Source organism: Anthonomus grandis, chromosome 9 (genome assembly GCF_022605725.1).
Source record: "Anthonomus grandis grandis chromosome 9, icAntGran1.3, whole genome shotgun sequence".
Taxonomy (NCBI): domain Eukaryota; kingdom Metazoa; phylum Arthropoda; class Insecta; order Coleoptera; family Curculionidae; genus Anthonomus; species Anthonomus grandis.
This window is the reverse complement of record NC_065554.1, coordinates 13,732,760-13,758,351: the sequence shown is the minus strand read 5'-3', so window position 1 is coordinate 13,758,351 and position 25,592 is coordinate 13,732,760. Positions and strand designations below refer to the sequence as shown.

Below are 25,592 nucleotides of genomic sequence, written 5' to 3'. Positions count from 1 at the left end.
TAACAGTTTGATCCAGATATCTTTCACCTCTTTGCCTTTCATGCTAGCAAGAGCCTTATTATGGATTGGTCTAAATTTAGAGAAATGATGTTTAGATAAATTCTGTTTAAATAAGATCCGTAAATGAATTCCAATTTACATGATGTGGTAAACATTTTTTGTTAGAGTTTTTCGGTGAGTTGTGAGTATTTATTTCATATATAGAAGGTTAAAATAAAAGTTAAAGGTAAATGTTTAAACAATTTAAGTTAACCAGGCTTTCTCTGGGCTTACTTAATACAACCAACATACACCAACTTAATAAGAGTTTTTTGGTCAACAGCTTCTGGTTTAAACATAACTTAGAATAAGGTTAACCGATTACAGTAATTCGCCATCTAGACTGCTTCTGAGTTATTCTAAGTTATTAAATATCTTATCTCTCCAAATGACGACCTTTACATGCTGTGATTGTTCTTTGCCGTAGAGAATAAAGATTTCTTGTAATAACGCAAAAATCTTGATATGACAAGTTTATTTAAAAAAAAATTAAAAATCTATGAAAAAGTGCAAGCTGGTTATTAATGCTATATTTCCGAGAATACCAACAAGCTAATTAAGTTTTTAAATTAGGTTTTCGGAAATAACCCTAAACCCCCTTCTCTTTTCACCAGCCTGTACCACGTTTATAAAGTATAATAGAGCTACCTACCTTCAATGGCGCTATCGTTACCTGACTCTTCTTTATTATTATTGAACCCTTTCATAGCCTACAAAATAGATTTCTTAAATAAAAGTACCATTATAAAAGGTTAAAATTGTGTTATGAACATAAATTTAAGCAGAAAGTGAAAGTGTTTTTTTAAAATAATAAATAAGCCAGCACTTCATGCCTCATCGATCCATAATTTCGAGGTTTTCAAACAATTCAGTTTCTGGGTATTTTTAGTTAGATATTGAACGGCATTTGGTTGAGAGCTGTAGTTCAAGGTGGAGGTTAAAAAAACTATAAAATATTTTAAGTGATTTATTTTTAACTGTTAAAAAAGGTAAGCAGTTTTATTGATCAATTGAATATATGTTTTTCTTTACTTTTAGTAGAGGCTAAAGTAGATTAATATAAGATTTTGGTATTTGCCAATTTACAATTTATTACTAATAGCAAAATACTATTAGTACGCATTTCTAAATAATAAATTGTATAGGAGATTTAACTCAAGTGTAAACTCCATAGATAGGTCAAAAAATTATTATCAATGTGGATTTAGAACCTTTTATTGAAGAAGCTCCATTTTCTTGAATCACACTTAAAAATAAAACATATTCGCTTCTTCATATAGAGAAGGAGGAACAAACGTTTCTTTTAAAACAATTTTGACGCCCCTCGATCATTACACTTACATTTAATGACCCTATATAATTACAGAATAAACACACAAATTCCAAGCTTTCTAAGAAATTATTAGAACTATTTATTATAGCTCATTTTACAAGCCCTAATAACAGATTATATTATGTTAGGTATAATAATTAACATTTGTTATCTGAAGTTTTCCTTTTTATGAGTAATCGAAAACACTAATAAAACATTGAGTAAATCTAATAGTACCTATATCTTCTATCAATAATATCGATGTAAATGTAAATACTATTCAGGGTCGTACATACATATTTTTTTGTATTTTTAAAATTATCTAATAATAAATGTAATTTTATTTTTTATTTTTCTTTATCGAAAAAAATATTTCAGTCAAATTAGAGTTCAAATATTTAATTTGAAGCTTTTAGCTAATATATTACTTAACTTCTTTACACTAAAGAATATCTCCCTTTATCATAAAATATAAACATAGGAAAATAATGTAAGTATAATTATATTAATCTTTATAGCAAATTTAGGCAATAAGACAAACAAAAAATTAGATAAAAGAAATTACCAACACAAAAAATAAACAAATGAGTTATTGTTTAGGCCGGTAAATTACCATAAATAGAAAAATCTTTAAAGAAAATACATGGAAGATTACAACTATGATATAAGTGGATAAATCATAAAATTATATAAATTTTAGGTTTTTATAGACTAATTTAAGACTCTCTAAATTTGTAAGAGACTTTTCCAATTATTAATAAGTTATGATGATTTTAATTTAAGGTATTGGATGATAATTAGGAATGGCTAAATAAATGTTTAAAATTAAGACGAAAAACTTATAAAACATGAATAAATTTTTGTTTATGAATATGAATAAAAAAAAATATAGAAAATGTTTTTTGCTATCGCAGACTAAAAAAAAATCACAACTACTAAATTACTTTATGCAGTAGTGCATAAGAAAAATTAAAAATTAAAGGACCAAAAATAATATAAAAATGTCAAAACATCTTAAACGCCAAAATAGAGCTGTATTAAAATATATAACTTTTTTAATATAATACTGTAATGAAATATAGTAATAATACAATATATATACATAGCTAGATAAGGTGTATAAAAAACAACTTAATTTAAATATTTGAATGTAGAATATAATAAATAATGATATGAAACCAAATGTCCTAATATCGAATAAAATTAAAACTTAAAGTGACTAATAAAGTATTAAATTAGAACCTAAAGTAAGTATACACCGAAGTCAACATTTAATTCTAAGCGGTTCTAAATATAATCAGGAAAAAAATATATTCGCTTCTTCATATAGAGTAGGAGGAACAAAAGTTTCTTTTAAAAACAATTTTGGCGCCCCTCGATCGTTATACTTACATTTAGTGACCCTATATAATTACAGAATAAACACAGAAATTCTAAGCTTTATAAGAAATTAATAGAACCATTTATTATAGCTCATTTTACAAGCCCTAATAACAGATTATATTATCAAAGGAGGGAAAAAAGTAAACTCAAAGTCCAAGTCTCATAAATCAGCGTCTATTAAAGGTTACGCGTTTCGCCGCATTAAGGCATTATCAGACCCACATAAAATTATCAACATTAAATGATACGGAACAGAACGCTAATTAACAGAAAAGATATACCTAACGAAATACAAAAACCACACACTGACTCACACTAACATAAATAAAAAAATATAAAATAAAATAAGTTTACACTATCGTGTATCGTTATTGACTAAAATATGGAATTTAAAACGCCAAATATCACATCCAGTACATATTATACATATTATGATGTTTATAAATTTTGGAACTAGTTGAAATAGTAAACATTGTTGAAGAAAGGATGATTAAAATTTAGGGACGAAGTGGAATCACTTGGACTTGAAACTTTTGGGAGATTAGGTAAGAAAATTTCCAACCTTAAATCGTCCAATTTGACACAATTAAAACAACGTAATTTACCTGAATTTAGACAGAACTTGGGTGGTAAGTCGTATTTTGATTTTCACAAAAGATTTTTTAATTTATCTGACATTTCGTTTTCAGCCCATGAAGAAAATATTCTCATAACTTAAAATTTAATTTTTCGCATAAAGTTGATTTAAAAATTAGCAACACGCTAGCCGTCGAGGCTGAAAATATCCTACAAACTACAGATAGTACCAACAAAAATATCCTTAGAACAAATATTATTTCTCTCTTAAATTCTAAATTGGACAAAAACAAAACTTTTAATTATAATGGTAAGCACTTAAGATCCTTAAAAACTAAAATTGAACAGCATGACTTGATTGTCACTAAGGCCGATAAAGGATCTTGCTTAGTCGTTATGAAACGCACAGATTATGTGAATAGGGTTGTGGATTTTCTTGATACCGCTGAGTTTCAGCCTTTTACTAGGGATCCCACAACTTAATTTTTTACAAAAATGAAAAGTGTTCTCGATAGATCTTTATTAACCTTGGAGTTTTTTAATATTAGAAAGGAGGCTCTTAATCCTATGAACCCTGGAACTCCTCTTCTTTACGGGCTACCTAAAGTTTCATAAAGAAGGACAGACCAGTGGTATCTTTTTTAGACTCTCCTTGCTATAAACTTTCTTCGTGGTTGAATGGGGTTTTGAGAGAGGAACACTAGTCACTAAAGGATATATCCCTTTATCATAAAATATAAGCATAGGAAAATAATCTAAGTATAAATATATTAATCTTTATAGCAAATTTAGGCAATAAGACAAACAAAAATTAGGTAAAAGAAATGACCAACACAAAAAATAAACAAATGAGTTATTGTTTATGTCACTAAATAAAAAAATCTTTAAGGAAAATACATGAAAGATTACAACTATGAAATAAGTGAATAAATTATAAAATTATTTAGGTTTTTATCTAATTTTAGACTCTCTAAATTTGTAAGAGACTTTCCTAATTATTAGTAAGTTATGATAATGAAGAATAACTAAATAAATGTTTAAAATTAAGACACAAAATTTATGATGCATACAAAAATCCTTTTTTATAAATATGAATTTTATAACATAAATAAAAAATGGCTTTTTTCACATAAATAATATACAAAATGTTTTCTGCTACCGCAGATGTAAAAAAAATTAAAACTACTAAATTATTTTACATAGTAGTGCATAAAACATTTCAAAATCAAAAACATAAAAATGTCAAAACATGAATGCCAAACTAGAGCCGTATTAAATTATGTGAGTTACATTTTAAAAAATATATAACTTTTTTAATTCGTCTTGTTAATTTTATGTAATACAATAGTGTAATAAAATACAGTAATAATCATATTATATACACAGCTGGATAAAATATATTAAATAATAATATGAAATCAAATTTCCTTTCTGATCCAAATAACATCGAAAAAAATGACAACAAATATAACATTAAGTGTATTGGACACTGAGACATATCATAAAATATAAATATTTAAATAAAAGGGATAATATAAGTAATATCATTATTAATCTTTCAAGCAAATAGACATATTATTTCGGCAAATAGGCAAAATGTATATAAAAGAAATATCCAACAGAAAACAAGCAATTGATTTTTTAATGCTTAGGTCGCTAAATTAACGCAAATAAAAACTTTTATAATATTATTATTATTAATAATAATAATAATAATAACTTTTATTTGCATTGGTAAAAATTTTACATCAGAGTATCAATACATATACTTTTTCTTAACAAATACTTAATAAAATAAAATATCTCAAAATATTGCAAATAAAACAAACAACAAAACGTTCAACATATTAACAGTAGAACTATAACATCCTGCACAAAACAACCATTAAAAAATATATAGAGGAGTACAACTATGAAATAAATGGATAAGTCATAAAATCTGGTTTATAATATACTAGACGTTAATTAAGAATATATAAATAAATGCTTTGAATTAAGACAAAAAAATCATGATACATGTACTAAATGTCTTAACTTTTTAATAAATAGGGGAAGGTTGTACAAAATGTCATAATGGGGCAAAACGACATATTACCGAAACGACTGGCTAGATGGCGCTTCTGCAATTCTTAATAAATGCCGTTCTGGTACTCCGTATTGGGTATTATAATTTAGTTCCCCGTGAGCAGCATATGAGTAGCACGTGGTAGAAAATTTAATTTCACACTAATAATTTTTGTTCTTGTGTTTGAAAGCGTAAAATCAAAATAACCAGGTAAGACAATATTTTCAGATCAAGTAGTAGGACTGTAAGTCTAATAAAAAACTCAAGGTTATTATTGTGTACTTCTTGTAGTTGTTTTCTAATAATTTTTATTTAACGTGTGACTTAAGTAAAAGGGTATGTTAAGTTATTTTGCTCTTATAGATTTTTTGAATATAAATGCTTATCTTTCCATTATTATATAAAGTTATATTTACACATCTATCGTATGACTGTACATGATTTAGATTATACACTCAGTTAATTAAGGCTTATTCTTTTGCCATCAGGAAGTCATCAACATTTCCCTCTTATGCCGTATACGTGCATTCCATTACCATGTGTTATACGATTTGCTTTTCTGCCCTGCAATCACACCTTGTAGATTGCATTCTGTCCCACTTGTATACCGTGCCGTGGGTAGTGCGAATTCTGTTGAGAGATGTCCATATTTTACGGAATTTTTCCAAAGGAGGTGGTTTCGTCCTTTTGCAGGATTCCTTATCAGGGTCCTTTTGCAGGTTCTTCCGTTGATGAGGAAATGTACAGATCGGCTTGAACTGTAAGGTGAACAGTATTTTAGCATTCCTTTCGAAATCTGTTTCTGTATGATTTATCCGGATCCTGGTGTATGCAAAGTCAAGGGTTGCCTCGTATTCTTTATATTCTCAAAGGCGGACTGCTTTGCGTTGAAGATCTGGAGGAAGTAAGGTTAGGGTTATATTACGAACCTGTAAAAGAAATATCAAAGGGCAGTCTTGGAGTAAGGATTCTATGCTCAATGCTATACAAGCTAAAAAAAAAGTATAAGAATGAAATGGCTTAGAGCCTTAAAAGTATGTAATGTACCCCAAGCTTCATTACGAAGGCATGCGTTAAAAAATATAAGAAGCTAAAACCAGGGGAGTAAAGGCTAACTAATATAAAATTTTCTCCAGAAGTTGAACGATAGTTGGTTGAGCATCTAAAATTTTTATAATCACGATTTTTGGGATTAACTAGAAAAAATGTTTTAGAGTTAACTTATCAGTTAGCGGCAAAAAAGGGTTTTAAACACCAGCTTAATTATAATAAAAAAGCAGGTGGAAAAGATTGGCTTAGAAAGCAACGTCGTTGGCGAGGACTCAGGATACTGAATTTAAAACAAAAAATAGAAGTTGTTTAACACGAAAACATAAACGTAATAAAAACTCTTATGAGTCTGTGTTGTCAATGATAGAACGTCCTCAGAAATTCTTCGACACAGCAGGACGAAAACAAGTTGGCGCTATTACAAGCCCAGAAAGAGGATCTGATGAGACAGTGGTGTATGCGATGTCTTCGAATAGAATCCCCCGGAACATTGTGGTTAGCTCAAAAGTCTGGATGGATGATAGGCCCAGTTTTTGTAAAATATTTAAAGCATTTCCAAAAACACGCCAAAACTAGAGGATAAAATTTTGTTAATTGTCGATAAATCATATATATGTAGACGTGCTTTTGTTTGCAAAAGCTATTGGCATTGCTTTGCTGTGTCTTTGGACCGCTAAAGACATATTATGAGTAACAAATCAGTAAGTAAAAGAAAACCATCCAGCTAGAGTGGTTACCCAAATTCAAACTGGTTCTTTATTTAACGAAGCACATGACATAGTCGCATCAGTGCCATATGGTGTTAATGGATTTGCAAAACCTGGAATGGTTTCATTTATACCGAACATTTTCCCGGACTATATTTACAAAATTCAGAAACCACTAATATGCCAGTTAATAAAATGAAGTCTGAACCTAAAACCAGCACTGAAAATATTGATTCCGTTTCCATACCTATTCCAAGTTAATCTAAGTCTGATACGCAAATCCACAACAGAGGACACAATACAGAGAATGTTAGGAGAAGCAAATAAGAAAAACCAACTGGTGAAAGTTATTGAGTCAAGAAAAAAGAGAAAAGTAACTAGAAAAGTTCTCCAGGAATCAGAATTTGAAACAGAAAAAGAAACTTTTTTCCGGAGAGGACGATGTTGAGAGTACTTGCTGATACTGCACAGAATCGTACAAGATGTGAAAAAGAGAAGAGCTATGGTTTTAGGGATGTTGTTGCAGAAAATAGGCTCATGGAGACTGCGAGGGAATCAATACAAAAACATAAATGTATATTTGTGAACTTTGTTGTTAAAAAATAAGCTTGTGTAAATTTTTCATCTGACACATGTTGCATTTTTTTAAAAGAATTTAAGTTTTATTTTTCTTTTGTCCTAACTTGGTTTTTATGAGTGTTGAACGGTTCGTTTATATGTTAGAGTGGTTTACATATAAAAAACAAGGTTTCTGGTAATATTTTCATAATCTCTCAAAAAGTATGTCATTTTGTATACCCTTTTCCTACAGTTCCATGCAATTTTATGTATATAGTTAAGTATTTTAATATTCTGTGTTTGTTTTAAAAAATTAAAAGGTTTGATACTATTTTGAAAGAGATCAAGTACTAATGGTTTAGGTTTGGTTCCAAGTCAATACTATACTTTTATTATTTATTTATTATTTTAATATTAACTTATCTTTGTATTTATCCATATATTTTTAAACAAAATCAGACATTTAATTATGTGAGGTTATGTAGTGAACATCGCATTTATTAACAAATTAAATAGTTTTATAAAACAATCTAGTTGATAAAAATTATATATTAACAGCCGATTCGTCTTACATTCACATATTTTTTTTTAATAATTATTTTTGACATATTACTGATGCATATTAAAACAGCTCTCCTAATGAACGCTTGATACTATTGCCAATCCTGTAGGTCCTTCTACCGTTTAATAAACTGAAGATTTAGTAAGAGCTGAGGAATAATTTTTGATATTACATGATCAATTTTTGTTTATTATTTTAGAATCTATATTAAAACATTAACGTTTTAATAGTAATGCAAAAATTTTAATTGTTAAAATAAATTTTAGTTTCTATATTTAACAATTAGTACTTTAATAAATTTAAATAGTATTCAAGTAGTGATTGGTATAAAGTTATTTATTTAAAATTCAGAGGATGATCATCAAGGGATTACTCATCATTCATATTTCATAAGTGGTTCATTCAATATTAGCAATTTGAATAGACTACTAAGATAATCACTTATTATTTAACTTTGGTTCTGGTATATACGTTTCACAGGTGAAATATCCTCTATGGTAATAGATAGACTTCGTAGTTGTAATTTTTTATTAAAGTTAATTTCCTCATATCATTAGGTCAAAATTCATTAACCAAAAGCTTAGAATTCGACTCAGTAAAAGTCTGAACTAAAGCAAAATTTAAACAGTTATTATATCTCATTAACAGTGGATCCAGTAACATTAATTTTAACGAAATCTGATAGATAATCGTTTATTTTTAAACTTGGAAATAACATCGTTTAGCAAACAAAAACTATTAAAGAAACTAAAGATGAGCAAATTAATTAATAACTCGGACAAGCGGATACCTTTACCAAATTTATGCCGCCGTATCTCATAAGCAATCATACCTTTAAAGATAGATTATTGACATATGCTAAATAATCAGTTAATTTTGAATTAAATAAATAATAAATAAATGTTTAAAAGTAAACTATCAAAAGAGATTCAAGCAATTTTTTGCAGCAGATGATCATTAAGTAAAAAAAAAACTGAACCAAGGTTCGTTCAGGTGAAGATCCTGGTTGAAAAGTGAAGAAAGCGAATTAAATAATATTTTTCAATTTTGTTTAGGATCGTCATGACTGTATTACTATGAAAATCAAACGATTTTTCGACTTTAAAATTCTTCGTGGCATTAAATATCTGCTGGATACTAAAATACCTTCAGTTCTATTGGACTTCAGCCTAAGCCTCAACTAACTTTAGGAAAATAAAATTCATTTAATTGTAAAAGTGGAGTAAAAAAGTAATTCAAAAAAATAAGAGTCATAGTTAAGTTCGTCGTCTGAGAGACAACGTAACATTATTTGTATTGATCAAAATATTTTAAGAATATCAAAATTCTCTACCATATTCCTACTGTGAAGCATGATGGAATGATGGATAATAGAATATAATAGCTTGGGGATATTTTTATTTATTTGGGAGAGGGCCAATCATTTAAGTGCGAAGTAAACATGAAAACATTGTATTTTTTCTTAATTCTTAAATTCTTAAAACATTATCTCCTGTCAATTCTTTTGATATTTCATTACTATTGGCTATCAAAAATAAAACTGAAAAATCAACAAAATCCACGAAAAAACCCGGTTTTCTTATCCCCAAACATTAATTCTTATGGGACCTAATCTTCCTCTTTATATTGTGGCACTCATATAAATCGTGGAAAATTTTGTCATGAAGCTTTTTTACTAGTTTTTGAATGGTATATGGTATATTAATCAACCTTGAATACGGGACACCCAGTAAATGGACCAGATGAATTATTTCTGACATAAACTATTTTTTTTAATGGAAAAATGTCCTTGAAAAGAGCTGAAGCTCAAAACGTCGCCATCTTTTTTTAAACCAAAGTCTTTTTTCACCATTACCAACATGCTAAAACTATTCATTATATTGAGGTAATCTAACGTCTAGAATGTGTGTTATTATTGTGTGTATTTAGTGTGTTATATTTTTTTATTTTATTGCCACTAATTATTGAAAAAAAAACATACAGTGGCTGGTTAAGTGATGCTTCCCCACGACTCATCTTCAAACCTGTCTGTACTGCATTATTTTGTTTGCATTTGGTCATTGCCCTTTAGTCGTCTAGGCTACGGCTATCGAATCATTGCTTTCCCATAAAAGAAATTTTAATTGGAATATGTTTTATTGAATTAAATAAAATCTAAATAAATATGACTTAAAATAAATATAATTATATACAATTATAAAAATATTCAAAATTTTACTTATATAGTTAATAAAAGTTAAACGTGTACACCTGTAAATAAAAATAAACAAAAGAATAAGTTAGTAGGGATACTCCGTGACACGAAGCAGAATGAGTAAAGATGGTATCTGCCAACACCTTTTTCTGCTTTTTAGCTTCTTCAGGGCAGAGCAACCAAAAAACCAAAGGAAAAAGTGAAAACAAAAAAAAACACAAGGGATCACAAACAGGAGCAAACAACCAAGTTGTGTAATTAGCTCTATTAACTCCAGTTTGGGAGGAAAAATATAGCATCTACACTAAGGAAGCATAAGCTACCTTTACCTGCAGTTCTATTAATAAAAGTTTGTTGTATAACTTGCCACGGTATAAAGTAGACCGACTTAAATAAATGCAGAATAGAGTATCCTAGGTATCCTAAAGGTTAAGGGTTTTTTCAAATGTACATGATTATTATACTAGAAATTTTGCAGAATTTATGCTGGGTAATAGATGTAATACGATTAAAATTCTCATCTTAATTCTTAACAGAGGCTCGATAGAATTTAACAATTTACCTGCGAATGTCTAAAACTGATAATTTTACCCAGTTTAACAAGGTTTTGAGAAAATGTATTTTAAATTAATAAGTGTTCCACTATTATTTTATGTCAGCTTTAAGCTCTGCATTTCTATTTTTGTACGATTTTATTACTAGTTTTCAGGTATCTTTTTATAAAAAAATATGTCTAATGCTTTCTTTGATGCCTTGTTTAGCCTTGGTCAACATAGATGACCTAGAAAACATGTGACATACTCGAAACATCAACAGGCAGTGCTATGCAACATCAGCAACACCATCGATTATTGATGTTTCGAAAATTAAATGAAACGCAACGTTTAACAATTTAATGTTATTGTGTATAATCGAAACAGTTTTTGCTAAATAAATATACATTATTGTTATTATTACTATAATTTTTTTGTTATATAAGGAGTTCTTACTTAAACTTATTTGACCAATTTATGACCACTTCATACTTTGTTATAAACTTTTAAATTTACCGCATATTTAACAATAACGATCGCAAGCAAATCTTTATTAAAAGCTAATTGGAAAAGTGACAATATTTTATAAATATTATTGCAAAAATTGTTACCCTATACTGCGGTTACACACAAACCGCAGTATGTATGTGAATGTATGTGTTTAAGTAAATGAATAATATTAAACTAAAAAAGTATAAGTATGATGAATGCTTGATTTAAGGTAAAGTCAAACAGGTTCTGTCAAAATAACTGTAAACACAAACTGTTTTGTGCAATGTCCTTGGACTTTGGTTAAAGAAATTGAAAAATTCAACACAAGACTGTCACTCCTTAATTTATCCGAAACGTTTTAAAGATGCATGATCTTCATAGCCGAGTTAATTAATAAAAGTCATGGATTAGTAAACAAAAATAAGCACTCATGATATGCTAATGAATTAAGTTTTTCTGGATCTGGTGGATCATGATGGGTATGGAGAGAGCTCAACAAATCTTCGTCGTATTATGGTTGAAATTCGGCAAGTATTCCTGCCAAACAAGTCTTTGTGTTTATATTTTGTTAGTGTATATATTTTGTAAATGTGTAAAGACTACTGTAATTAGTAACTTTCTAGTCCGATAATGGCAAGAACACTTGCCGAAATGCATCACTCCTGACATTGGAATTGATATTCTATTTGTGAATAAAAAAGTTTCCCTATAAAACTTTTCCATATTTCTTTTTTCCCTCATAAACTAAAACTATTTATATATGGCTCTCTATACTAAAGATGAAACTAATAGAGCAAAAAATCCAATGAAGCATGGCTGAATAAAATCGGATTGAAGCTTTATCCCTATTAAGAATTTTTTTTTTGATTTTTGAATAGTGCACAATGGTTGACACTTGAAGTTTTATCTTTAAGTGAACGTTTTATCTTTACCTTCGACTTTCAAGCCTTTTAATATTTTTTGTACCAGTGGAGTACATTTTTTTAATCCCCAAAGGTATTATTTTTGGAAAATAAAATCAGTTTCACAGTGAAAAAAGTCATGTTTGTAATAATTAAATAAAACAAGAAAAAGGACAAATTACCCAATGATGGCACCTTCTAACCTAATATTGACACCCCTGTTTTCTCTTAATTTATGCGCTTAACAATAACTAGGCGTTTACATAAATAAAAAACATAATTTTTGGGAACTCTTTATTATACCAGGTTTTTTTTTTCTAAAGAAAAGTTATGGGTATTTATTTTACATTTAAAACACAAACATTTTTACCGTACTAAATAGATTCTTAGCAAAATTTTAAATAATAATGTGTAACAAAAAAACTTTGAATAAAATAAATAAAGCTAATTTGACTAGCAAAATAACGAATTATCAGGTAAATTTAAAAAATATATATTTTCTAAAAACATATAATTCATTACCTAAAAACAATACTTACATCTATTCCTTAATATAAATCTTATTTAATTTAAAAATTTGAAAAAACCTGGATAGGAACCAAGGATAGTCTAGGAACTATTAGAAAGGCAATCTATCACAATATATTTCTTTTTTAAATGATTTATATTGTAAACGCTTAGAGAACATAAACCTATTTCTGCAGCTATATCACTGCGTTTAGGAGCTAATGACATTAGAGAATTAAATAAATATTTTTAACGTGTTTGTATATTTGTAACTCTTTTTCTTTGTCAATTTTTAGATTAGCATTTGACCTTGTTTTTTTAGGTTTTATTTGATGAGAGTCGGTATTATCAGCTATCTTATTTTTCGTAGTCTTTATTTTAAAATTTTCTTTTAGATGATCTTGATTTCTCTTTCTTTTTATTTTCTCTTTGTTTTGCTTGGATCATTTATCTTATCTTAATTGGTTTAAAAGAAATCTAGTTAGTAGTAAAGAAAAAAATGTAATTTTTTAAACCAACAGCAAAGCGCTAAATGTAATTTATTGTTTTCTCGTTACGACCTAGTTTGGCACCAGTTCATTAGCAGATAATAATATTATTTGTCAATAAAAAATCGTAGTTTAGCGTAGTATTTGCTAGAAACCTAAATTAAGTTTAATTTGTTGTAAAAAAATAGAATAAAATAGAAGCACCAATAATAATAAAGTTTGTAATTTCATACTTCCTATAGTTCGAACCCCATTATTAAAAAAAATTATCCGTAATTTTTAATTTTTTTTTACAAAAAAAAAACATTTTTGAAAGGGTTTTAAAGTAATAGTTTAAAACATTGTATATAAATAAAGAAAAAAATTCATATAAATCACAAAAAGTCTTAAAAATCATAACTTGGGTATTGGTTATCTAAAGTGATAAATTTGGACATTTTCACAAAAAAAAAATCAGTAAGGTAAATTTGCATACTATATTTTTATAGCTATGGATATTTTTTATTTACAATATGTTAAAGTGGTATATATCTAAAAAAAAATTAAAGGTTGCCAAGTATGGTTAAAGTAGTAAAAAAATATCTCTAAAGTTGGCATAGAGTGCCAGTAAATGAGAAAAACGTATTTGAACTACCCTATAATTAACACAGTCTTTTTCCAAAAACCATCTTTTATAGGAATTATAAAACACCCTGTAACATAAAAACGATTCACTTTTCAAGATTCCTGTATATGAACCTTTTGTCTTATTTTTAGACAAAGATGTGGCTGGTAAAATATTGCGATGTAATTTCGGGACACCCTCTATTAAGTCTGGGGCTTTATAAGTGTTCTTGTACCAATATAATGTTATAGAAACTCCTCGACCAAATGCAAATATTATATATTTTTTGTTAAAATTAAATCAGATCGATGCTTAATCTTTTAGACGCTGTCATAAATGAAGGTATTTACGACTTGCATTTTTGCACAATAATTTTATAAGATAATTAATATATTATTATTAATATGGATTAGAAAAACAAATTATTTTTTTAAAATTATTACTTCATTTAAAAAAAATATTTTTTGAATAATATTACTCTATCAGAAATGCAGATAATCAGAAAATATTGAAGCGTAGATTAGTGTACTAGTTTCACTTCTACTTACTGTGTCTATTTTAGGATATTTGAGTAATTCCAATTACTTTTAAAAGCCTTAAGTAGCCACCAAAGCTTAGATGTAACTATAACATGAACAAAAGCAAGACTTTTATAAAAATATTTATAGATTTTTTCATCAGTTTATTTGGATTGTACGCCACTGAAACTACGCCAACCAAATATTTTTTATTTCGAGCATCCGAACCTCTCCTAAAAAGATTTTACGATGGCTTTCTCGGCAGTTGATGTTAATCATTCTATTTAATAGGTGTATTCATAGAAGTGTTATTTTTTGAAACGTTTAGTAGAAAGCAAAACTTTAAACAACATTTTTAGTTAAATAAAAATAATCATGTATTCGATTTTTAATAGAGTTAAGAAGTTTTTGGGTATGGATTCGACTAATGAACAACAAAATACATTGGAGAGTGTGGATGGTTTGATGGAGGAACAGAGCGATTCCAGTAATGATCAGCCAAAATCAAGAAAAAAAAGGGCTGTCTTGGACGCGCCTCCAACCACTGCAATGCCTAATGGAGAACCTCCGGAGGAGTTTTAAGATGACTATCTGATCTTATTAGATTTTATCTTATGTAAGTATTTTTTTGTGCTTAGGTACCACCGCAGACATTTAGAAGAAAATAATAAAATAGACTGTTATTGCTTTTTGTAGTTATTTAGAAGTACTTACAAAGCGTGATTTATTTTACAATTTACATTTCTTCCTGGAACAACCATTCTAAACGTTTTTGGTATTTATTGATATTTTTTTGCATTATTATTAAATTATAGTTTTTATACATAATTAACAATATTTTATACTTAGGATTTATTCGATGTTTGAAACTAAAAAATCAATTAGTCAGTCCTGTTGCACTTCAAAACAGTACTATAGTTTTCCTTCATTCACTTTTAACAAGTTTTCAAAAGTAATACTCAAAACTACTACATATTCTGAATCTTCTTCTAGCCTATATTAGACTAAAAATTTAGCAAATATTGAAGAGCCTTTTTTCTTACTTGAAAATGCTTAGAAATTCAAGTTTAAATAGTTTTTTTTCTTTGATGCCGTAGTAAAACAGAAATTTTTGAATTTATAGTACCTAAGCCTATTTAATAGGTAATGTTAGAGTAATCTATAAAATAACTGTATACACTGACCGCCTAAAGTTCCGCATAAATTCGATAAAAATTAGAGATATGATTTTTTGAAAAAACGCTCAGGCTCGTCGATTTTTATTTTAAGTTGCGCAATATTTCTCATAAACTTTTGTATACAGGGTGGAACAAAAAGAAAGATATGACGTCATCGGTATTTTTTTCAAATAGAATGCTATATTTTTTATTGCATTTATGAAATATAGGCGAAATTCCAAGCAAGTTTCGTATAACACACCTTATCTCAAAACTCAACTGTTTCCGAAATATTTACATTTAAATAACAAGAAAACAAATAAGTACATCTATTTCCAAATTAAGGTAAAATCGAAGATAAAAATAAGGTTATAAACACTGCCAATTGTCTCTATTTCCTTGGTTGCACTTGTAAAGAATCTCCATTTTCGAATGTCACTATCAGTTCGAAAATTAATAGTTTTTATCAGAATAAATTATGGCTAATTTAACGGAAACCCAACGAATTGAAATTTTTATGATGCGAAATGTTTAATGCCAAATACCCAAACCATCCTATTTGTCAGTCAACAGTTAGTAGAATAGAGCACAAATTCATAACTTCGGGTCATGTTAGGGATTTGCCAAGATCAGGTCGTCCAAAAATTTCTGAAGAAACAAAATAAAACGTTCTGCTCTCCGTCGAAGACAATCCGGACAATGCAACTTCACAAATTTTAATTGATAATAATATAGCCGGAACGTCAGTAAGGCGCATCTTAAAAGCAAATGAATACCACCCTTATGAATTAGACTAATACACGAATTAAATGAGGACGATCCTGATCGAAGAAACCAATTTTGCGAGCAAATGATGAACATTTGCAATAATAACCGTCAGTTTGTGTTACGAGTTTTGTTTTCGGATGAAGCAACTTTTTATTTAAACGGTGTTATAAATCGGCAAAATTGTCGGTACTAGTCAGTGTCAAATCTGTCACTGGGCAACTGAGGCTCATACACAGTACCGTAAATCTATTAATGTTTGGGCTGGTATCGTGAAAAATAAAGTAATAGGGTCATACTTTTTCGAAGAAAACTTAACAGGACAACGGTATTTGAATTTTCTTCAAGAAGATCTTATCCCTGCTTTGGCTGCCCTATACCCAGACGAACAAGACCAGACAGTGTTCCCAGGAAGATGGATAGGATAAAGAGAGCCAATAGAGTGGCTGGCCAGGTCATCAGACCTATATCCCTGCGACTATTTTTTATGGGGGTACCTGAAAAGTAAAGTTTATTTTGAGAAGCCAAACAACGTAGAAGATTTGAAAAATAGAATTAGATATGAAATTAGACGTATATCACCCGAAATAATTGATAGTGTTTTACATGAGTTTGTAAACCGTGTTGCTTTCTGCCAAGAAGTAAATGGGGATCAGTTTAAACACTTGATACATTAATAAGAGTTTTCACAGTTTATAACATTTTATCCTTCATTTTATCTTAATTTGTAAATATATGTACTTACTTGCTTTCTTGTTGGTTAAATGTAAATATTTCTGAAACTGTTGAGTTTTGAGATAAGGTGTGTTATACGAAACTTGCTTGGAATTTCGCCTATATTTCATAAATGCAATAAAAAATATAGCATTCCATTTAAAAAAATGACCGATGACGTCATATCTTTTTTTTTGTTTCACCCTGTATACAAAAAATTATGTGAAATAATGCGCAACTTAAAATAAAAATCGACGGGTCCGAGCGTTTTCTCCAAAAATCATGTCTCTAATTCTTATCGAATTTATGCGGAGCTTTAGGCGGTCACTGTATATACTCTAACTTGCGGCACATCGTTATTTAGCAAATAAAGACCATTTTATTAATCTAGCTTTAGTAGATTAAAAATTGTCAAGCAAAAGTTAAGAGGATGACTAAGCAAAGCTCTGCTGACGTGAAGTATAGTTTAATTCGGCGCGGCGTATCTAATAAATAACTACTACGATAAGTATTATTTTAATGGAAATCTAAATAATTAATTCGTCAACTTTTGCTTCGATACTTTTTAAAGTCAATCCCCAAAGAATATATATCCGGTTTTATCCTATGACTCCTTTGAAAAGTGCATTTTGTGTCCCTTAGGAGATATTTTTAGTGCTAATTGGCTTTTGGCCCTAAATATTTAATTTTCCAAAGTTCCATTATTAAGTAATTTTTACTATGTAAGTTTCAGTTGATCATGGTAAAATAACATTTGTTAGAAGTTCTGAATCAACTGATATGAAGCAAAATTGACTTCACAACGTTAATTTGAAGTAACTATTACATTACTACAGCCACTTTTAATTTGATTTCTTAACAATCGATTATTCTTACTAAATTATAAGTTATTAGATGTTTTAATTTAAAAAAAAAATGTAAGATGATTATTTTATTTTATCTAAGCAGTTATTTTTTGATAATTATCATACTGACATAGTTTCTTCCACTTTACTCGTTCTTAACTGAAATAATCATTTACTTCCGTTTTTTAATTAGTCAATAAATGTTTTGTTCTTTTTAGGCTCTAATCTTAGTTCTAAATCTATCGACATTAGAGTATTAAAACTAATACAAAAATTTATAAACATACGAAAGAAATATTTTCTTTAAATGTTATTTATGGTATTTTCCGAGGGTCGAATAATTTTAAAATGGTTTCTTAAAGGTAGTCTAATACATATTAATATACACACATCAAAATGGTCTAGGGAACACATACAAATATGTTAATATTTTTGAGAAGATTGGAGAAAAGTTTATTATTGCAATTTTTTACATTATTCGAATAAAATAACAACATAATTATTAAATTTTTTTTGTAGATTATAATTTACTCATAATTTAGGGCCCGAATAAAAATAAAGAACAAAATCCCATTTATTACCGTTTATTAAAAAAAAATTATCAAAATAAAAATTAACCAAATATAAATTAAACTAGTAGCCAGATGGTCCACCTCTATTATTAATAACACTTTGGCATCGCCTTGGCATACTTAAAATTAAATTATTAAATAATTCTTGGGGCAACTCCTCCCAAACATGTGTCACAGCAAGACGAAGCTCCAGAGCGCTTTGAAAAAAGTCAATCGTTGAAGAAGTTGCTTTTTTAACCAATCCCAAACATGCTCAATTGGATTAAGGTCCGGCGAGGTAGAGGGGCAGGGTAGAAGATTGATTTGATTTTCCTCAATAGCGATTCGTACAAGTCGTGCTCGATGTGGTGGGGCATTATCTTGTTGCAACAGCGAATTTGGGCCCATTTCGCGTAAATATGGAACAATTACAGTTCGTTTTTCCGTCAAGTCGAATGCCACCCCCAAATCATTAGTCCACCACGTTGCCTTACTACTTGCCGAGCATGACGCAAACGACTTTCATTTCCTTCCTCTCTCCAGACACTAATTCTACCAGAATCAGGATAAAATGAAAATCGAGACTCATCCGTAAAAAGAACTGTGGCCCATCTTTCTTGATGATTCCAATTAACATGTTCTTGGCACCACATTAATCTTGCACCTCGATTTCCTAAAGTTAACCGAGGAACCCTTAGGGGTCTTCTGTCATGAAGTCCTCTCTCATGCAAACGGTTTCTAATAGTTTGACCTGAAACCTCAACGTTATGCACACGTGAAAGCTGCTGAACCAAAACAGAGGCTGTTACCGGGGGATTTCTTTGAGCTTGCAAAGTTATAAAACGGTCTTGGGCAGGGGTGGTAACTCGCGACGGGCCTTGATGCCGTTCTCTAACATAATTTGTCTCTCTATATCTTGTCGACAAATGGTTAATTACACTGGGAGATGTATCCAAAGCTCTTGCAACGTCTCTTTGACTTGTTCCTGCCTCAAGCATTCTGACTGCTCTTAGCATTTCCTCTCGAGTTAAATGTCGTCTTTCCATTTTTATTGAATAAAAACTAAATCATGATTGTTCGGTTGGAACCACAGAAAATGCGATATTGCGTTAGAATTTAAAAATTATAATCTGCGTTATTTCGACAAAATGTGCAAGTAGCAAAAAACGCTGTTCTGGCATGATTTTTTGTACCCAAATATTTATTTTACTTCGTCGGTATCTTAATATTAAAGGTAGTATCTATTTTACCGTATGAAATTATAAATATATAAAAATTTATAAGGCGAAAAAAACTATTTTTCTAAGTGTTCCTTAGACCATTTTGATGTGTATATTTATTTGGGCTTTATTCTTTATACATTTTATTAAAAAAAAATATTTTCGGCAGTTCAATGGTCTTGCATAGTAAATAAATAAATAATGTTTATCATTTATCAGACGTTTTTTTCTATAATGCGGTTAAACTTAAAATGTTTTTAAATACAATGATCTTTCCTTACTATTTAATACTATCAGTTATCTTAGTGTTAGCTTAATAGTGAAAAATATTTTTGAACATTTTATATTTAAACTGCTCTTTTCAATCTCTTAATTAAATTTTTAAACTTGTCTATAAAATTGAATGCACCAGCGCAGTATTATTTTTTTTGTTTAGATGTCTTAATAAGTTAAGATAGGTACTAAAGGAAATATGTATCGTTATTGTTAAGTCTTGGTAACGGTAGCTTTAGGGAAAGGGTAGGTGATAAGAAATCGTTCTATTTCGAATATTGAGGTCAAATTAAAAAAGTGTCCAATATAAAAGTTGTAGATCTTGCAAAATATATAACTTTAATAAGAATCACTTTTTAACATATTCTTAAAATATCTAATATACGAATTTTACTTTTTCTATGCTTCCAACTTTTTGTATTATCAAATCATATACTTTTTCATAAAATAATAAAGTTATGTACTTAACATACAGATCGTGTTATCGTGAGCTACGTATTACCCAAAATAATGGCAACACCGCTTGGTTGCGGCTTGCAGGCGGCGGAATTTTTCGTTTTTATTTTTTGAACCGGGAGTCAGCAGACCTCACTTTGCTGTGTTACTATACGTTGCATTAATAATTTTTGAGCATTATTTTCGTGTTTTTTTCACTATGGCTGTTTATACTCCTTCCGAAAGAGTTCAACTAATTAAATGGTTTTATGGAGGCAATTCGGCAGTACAATGTAGAGATTTGTTTTCCGTGACATTTGAGAATAGACCGATTCCTTGTGCAAAAACGGTTTTAAATGTGGTTACAAATTTTGAGACATGTTTTTTTCTTCAAGATTGTAAAAAATGCCACACAAAACGGCGGGAAGAAATGGTTTGCAGTACCCTAGAACTTGATTCGACACGGAAGTGTTGGAGAGGAACTGGGAATGAGCAATAAAACTGTTGCTCGTATCTGGAAAAAATATGGGTACAAATGTTAGAAGTATTCAAAAACTCAGGAAATATTTCCTGAAGACCAGTGGCGAAGAATGGGATTTTGTGAAACCATGATGGAAAAGGCATATGAAAACGAATATTTTTTAAAAATATTTTGTTTTCTGATGAATCTTCTTTTCCATTACATGACAAACACAATCCTTCCATTGTTCGTTATTGGTCTCAGGAAAACGAGCACAGAAGTTTTCAGTTTTGTACCCAGTATCCTCAGAAATTGAATGTTTGGCCATGTATTTTGCGCGACAATGTTATAGGGTCATTTTTTATTGATGGCACTTTAAGCGCCCAAAAGTACCTTGAGTTGCTGCAAAACCAAGTTCTTCCTGCCATTCAAATCCTACCTGATGTAGACCTGGGATCGGTTTATTTTCAGCAAGATGGCTGTCCTGCTCATAACGCGGCTAGGGTAAAAGAATTTTTAACAAATACTTTTCCTAACCGCCTTATTAGTGGGACTATTAGTGATAGATATATTAGTGGGCGATATTAAATGGCCTCCTAGATCTCCAGATTTGTCTCAAAATGACTTTTATCTGTGGCGTTATCTTAAGGAGACCATTCACAAGCATGAATTTAGTAGGCCAACAAATTTAGAGGAGTTGCAAAATAAAATTGTCGAAGGTGCCAATTCCATTTTACCTGAAACTCTTTTGAAGGTGCGAAATAGCTTTTATGAGGGGTTAAGTTTTTGATTAGCAAAAGAAGGCGGTTTATTTGAGCCTTTTATTTAAAAAATTATATGTTGTTAAGTTTGTTTATTAGAGTTTTATTTCTGATTTTTTATTATATTTTTATCAGAGTTGATATTTTATTTTTTATTAGAATAACGCTTTAATTTTCATTATGCAAAACACAGCATATTAAACATTTGCCAAAATTATTACCAAATTTAAATTAATTGGTATATTTAGCCAAAATTAAACAAAAATGCCTGGATTTTCGTGTAATATTTTGTGACATTTTGTCGCCAAACGACGCATCTTTCACGAAAATCAGATGTTTACTAATCCCGTCCTCGCCCTCGGGCCGGCTGAGGCGGTGCTCTGTCGCAGGCACTCGTACACGCGCGATATTGCAAAATTTCGCCTCTATGCGGTTTCCTATAACTAACGAACGAAAACACGATCTGTATAAGCATAGGCAAGAAAATTAGACATTTTGCATTGTTCAAATTAATTTCGCTACAATGACAATTTAATTTCGTTATTATTGTTACCAACTTAAAATTAAAATTTTAACGATTAAAAAAATTATTACAAAATTCATAACAAGCTGTATTTTAATATCATATTTGAAACTTAAATTTTATGTAATATAGCTGTAAACGTTTGATTCTATTTATAAGCTTATAAAGGAATAACAAAAAAAAAACGAAATAAATAGAATTTTTAATAAAATCGACATAATTAGCGCGTACAGAACCGATGTGGTGGGCAAATAAGCGAGGTATCTTAAGGAATAAGCGGCTGTATCTTAGAACCTGTAAATACATCTGGCAACAAGAGAATTTTTTTTATTAATATAAAAGTGGCCATGAGGAAATTCTGTAAATTATTTTTAAGGTCCGTACTTCATCGCTAGAGGACGTACCTAAAAATTAAATAAGAAAAACCTCTTTTTTCCGAAATCTTATGTATTAAGTTATACTTTTAATGAAACTGTTATAAAACCTAGAAAACTCTCTATTATTTTGGTAAAAGACTTATTGAACAATAATAGGGATGGGGGATGCTATTGAAAGTGTAATCATTAAAGATGGTGTAAATTCTAAATCAGTTATTCGATTTTAACAGTTCAAAATTGCTTTGCAAGATCAATGTAGCTGTTTTAAATGTACGATCTCATTACTACTCTTTATTATCGAATAAAAGGACGTTTCAAATATGACAGGAAAAATTACCGTAAAATTAAAAAAAACTAGAATTATTACAAATTGCGCTCTCTAGCTCTTTTATTAGAACCTAAAGAGTAATAAGGAGATCGGACATTTAAAATAGCTACATTAATCTTACAAATTTTGAATTGCTGTTATCGAATAAGTGGTTAAGAATTTACACCGATTTTAATGATTACACTTTCATTAGATTTCTCTATACCTACTGCCGTTCGTAGGCCAATGAACCTTAAATCAAAATGATTTTTTTAGGCTTTTTTTTAATTTTTTAAAACTTTTTAACAGTATTATTAAAAGTATATATAGAATAATATTTAAGTTTTCGGAAAACAGACGCTTTTCTTATTTAAATTTTAGCTACTTGAAAATGATTTCCAGAAATTTCTCATAGTCACTTTTATAATAATGAAAAAATTTCATTCTTGCCAGATGTACAGATCCTGAGATACAGCTGCTTACCTCGCTTATTTGCCAACCCTAAATACCTAAACGAGACTTATTTTAATTAATTTGTTTTATTATATCTGTACTAGTTCTCGTATATAGTGCTTATGTGAATTATATGTTTTCGTAAATTCTTTGTTAAAAGCTTACATTATGCATAAAACAAAATACCAAGCTAATGATTAGATATACCATTGTTAGTTTTGTCTATTTATTAAACTCAATGTTATCTGTTTCTTTTCATTTTTTCTTTCTTACAAGAAACCTATTTTAAAAGAATAGTAACAATTTTAAATTATAAATTTTATAATCAAATTAATATCAATTTTAACCAATCTTTAGTTTTATTAAGAGGTATTTGTTATTCTTGTACGAAATCCCTTAAAAAGTGTTCATCAATAATTTATATATTATGAGCTTTCTCCTATTTATGGATGATCTATTGATTGAATTTTATACTGTACATCATCGGCTTTAGTTTTTGATTATAGATCCGATAATAATAGTTAAGTCGTTGACTGGTGAGTCTTAATTAAAAGTTAAAATAGATGATTTTAAAGCTAAAATATAACTTTTTTACCATAAACTATCATCGCATGAAAATTTTAACTAACAATTTTTTTCTTATTTCAGGTTTTTAATGACTACCCACAGACTGCACACTAGTATTAATTCTATTTGGAAAAATATTCCGCCCGTATTTTAGAATATAATTAAGATTTTTCACGCATTTGCTAAACAATGCTTTGTTGCAATTTACTGATTGATTAAAAGAATAGCGTTAATCAAATTATTTTATATAACGTAAGTGAGTAATACCTCAATATCAAAACCTATTTAAGCAATATATAGTATATAATTAATAAAACTATCTATATAAAGAAAAACAATTGTTAATCTTTCTACCTCTATATTTTTATACATTCTTTTGAGGACTTCTTTTTTGGTCTCGGTCACTTTACTAGATGTTAGTCATTACAGTATAAGGGATGCTCCATTAAAGTTTAAGATGTCATATTCAAATTCAAGTTGACTTTAAGAGCGAAAGATCCTTATCAATATTAGCGCAGGATAAGGTTCTTCAAGGCTCTATCAGAAAGGGTATTAAAACACACTTTTTTTATATGTCAATACTGCAGTTTATACATATAGTGGAGAGATGAGAATTAAAAATGAAGTTGCTATGGCGAAACAATGGAACTTACGTGGTAAGAAAAATTTCGTTACTCCCCAACATAGATAAACACTTGCCAATAGAAGTTGTCTAACCATAGCAATAAGATTATAGAATCAACTTCTAAATAAATTTTTAATAGAACTTAAGCATTTTTTGATTCAACTTTACCCTTATGATCTTTAAAAAATTTTTAGCTGCGACTTGGATAACTTTCTTCGTAGGTCATTACAAAGTGATCAATCATACAGTAGAGCATATCTCTATTTTTTTAATATGATGACTGATGATAGGTACATTCTTCAAACAATCATATGTCTATCTGTGTTAATGTTGTGTACGTTTTATAGAAGTGGAAACCATTTATAAGCACTTATAGGCACTCTTTATTTTATAGCTTGAAAATAAGATAACGTTTTTTTTTTCTCGAATACAGGTCCTACCAATTATTTGCAGCTCAAATGCACCCAACCGCTTGTTTGTGCGGAATAAAGACTGGTTCCATCAGGAACCGGTTACATGATCCGAGAAATAGATACCGTAACTCAATCGTGCATCACCTAAAACAAGATAGACTAGTCGAGACAAACGCATGTCTCAGTTGGCGGGCTGTAACCCTAAATATAAGATCTTTACTCTGGTCGACAATTGATAAAAACAAAATGAACTGAAGAATGCGCTTAATTACACCTAAACGACAATATTCGTATATTGGTTTTATTTGAAGATTTAGCAGAACAAGATTGGAGTAACAGTTCACTAGCTTCCCAGAATCATAAGTCCATTATAATCCGTTTTAGCAGTGTGGCGCTAAAATATGTTGTTAAATTAGACTAAATTTTACTAGGATGTCTGTACTTTTAATTAAGTAGTTAAAAGCTGTAAAATTGTATATTTAGCAACCCTAAAACATTCATTGTTATTTTAGGTAAATAAAACATTATTTATCCATCTATTTATCTATACAGATTTGTAATAAAAAATATTGTAGAAGTTAGATGCATCACAAATGCAGTATCATTAAGATTTGACGAATATGTATCGTATAATTGGATGAATTAATACTGAAGTT

The 25,592-nt window shown here is 29.2% G+C and overlaps 1 protein-coding gene and 1 long non-coding RNA gene across 4 annotated transcripts in view; one reads left to right on the top strand and one right to left on the bottom strand.

The window, feature by feature from the left end:
- Positions 1 to 25,592, bottom strand: part of LOC126740106 (fatty acid-binding protein, adipocyte) — a 484,513-nt gene that overhangs the window by 455,684 nt on the left and 3,237 nt on the right. The window lies entirely within an intron of this gene.
- LOC126740108 (uncharacterized) lies at positions 881 to 24,669 on the top strand. 3 transcript variants are annotated; one of them, XR_007661797.1, is made up of 3 exons: positions 881 to 1,028; positions 14,886 to 15,106; positions 23,980 to 24,669. It is a non-coding gene; the product is annotated as an uncharacterized LOC126740108 (long non-coding RNA). The 3 variants fall into 3 exon arrangements; XR_007661798.1 differs by lacking the exon at positions 881 to 1,028 and adding an exon at positions 5,490 to 5,585; XR_007661796.1 differs by lacking the exon at positions 881 to 1,028 and having other exon boundaries at positions 14,613 to 15,106.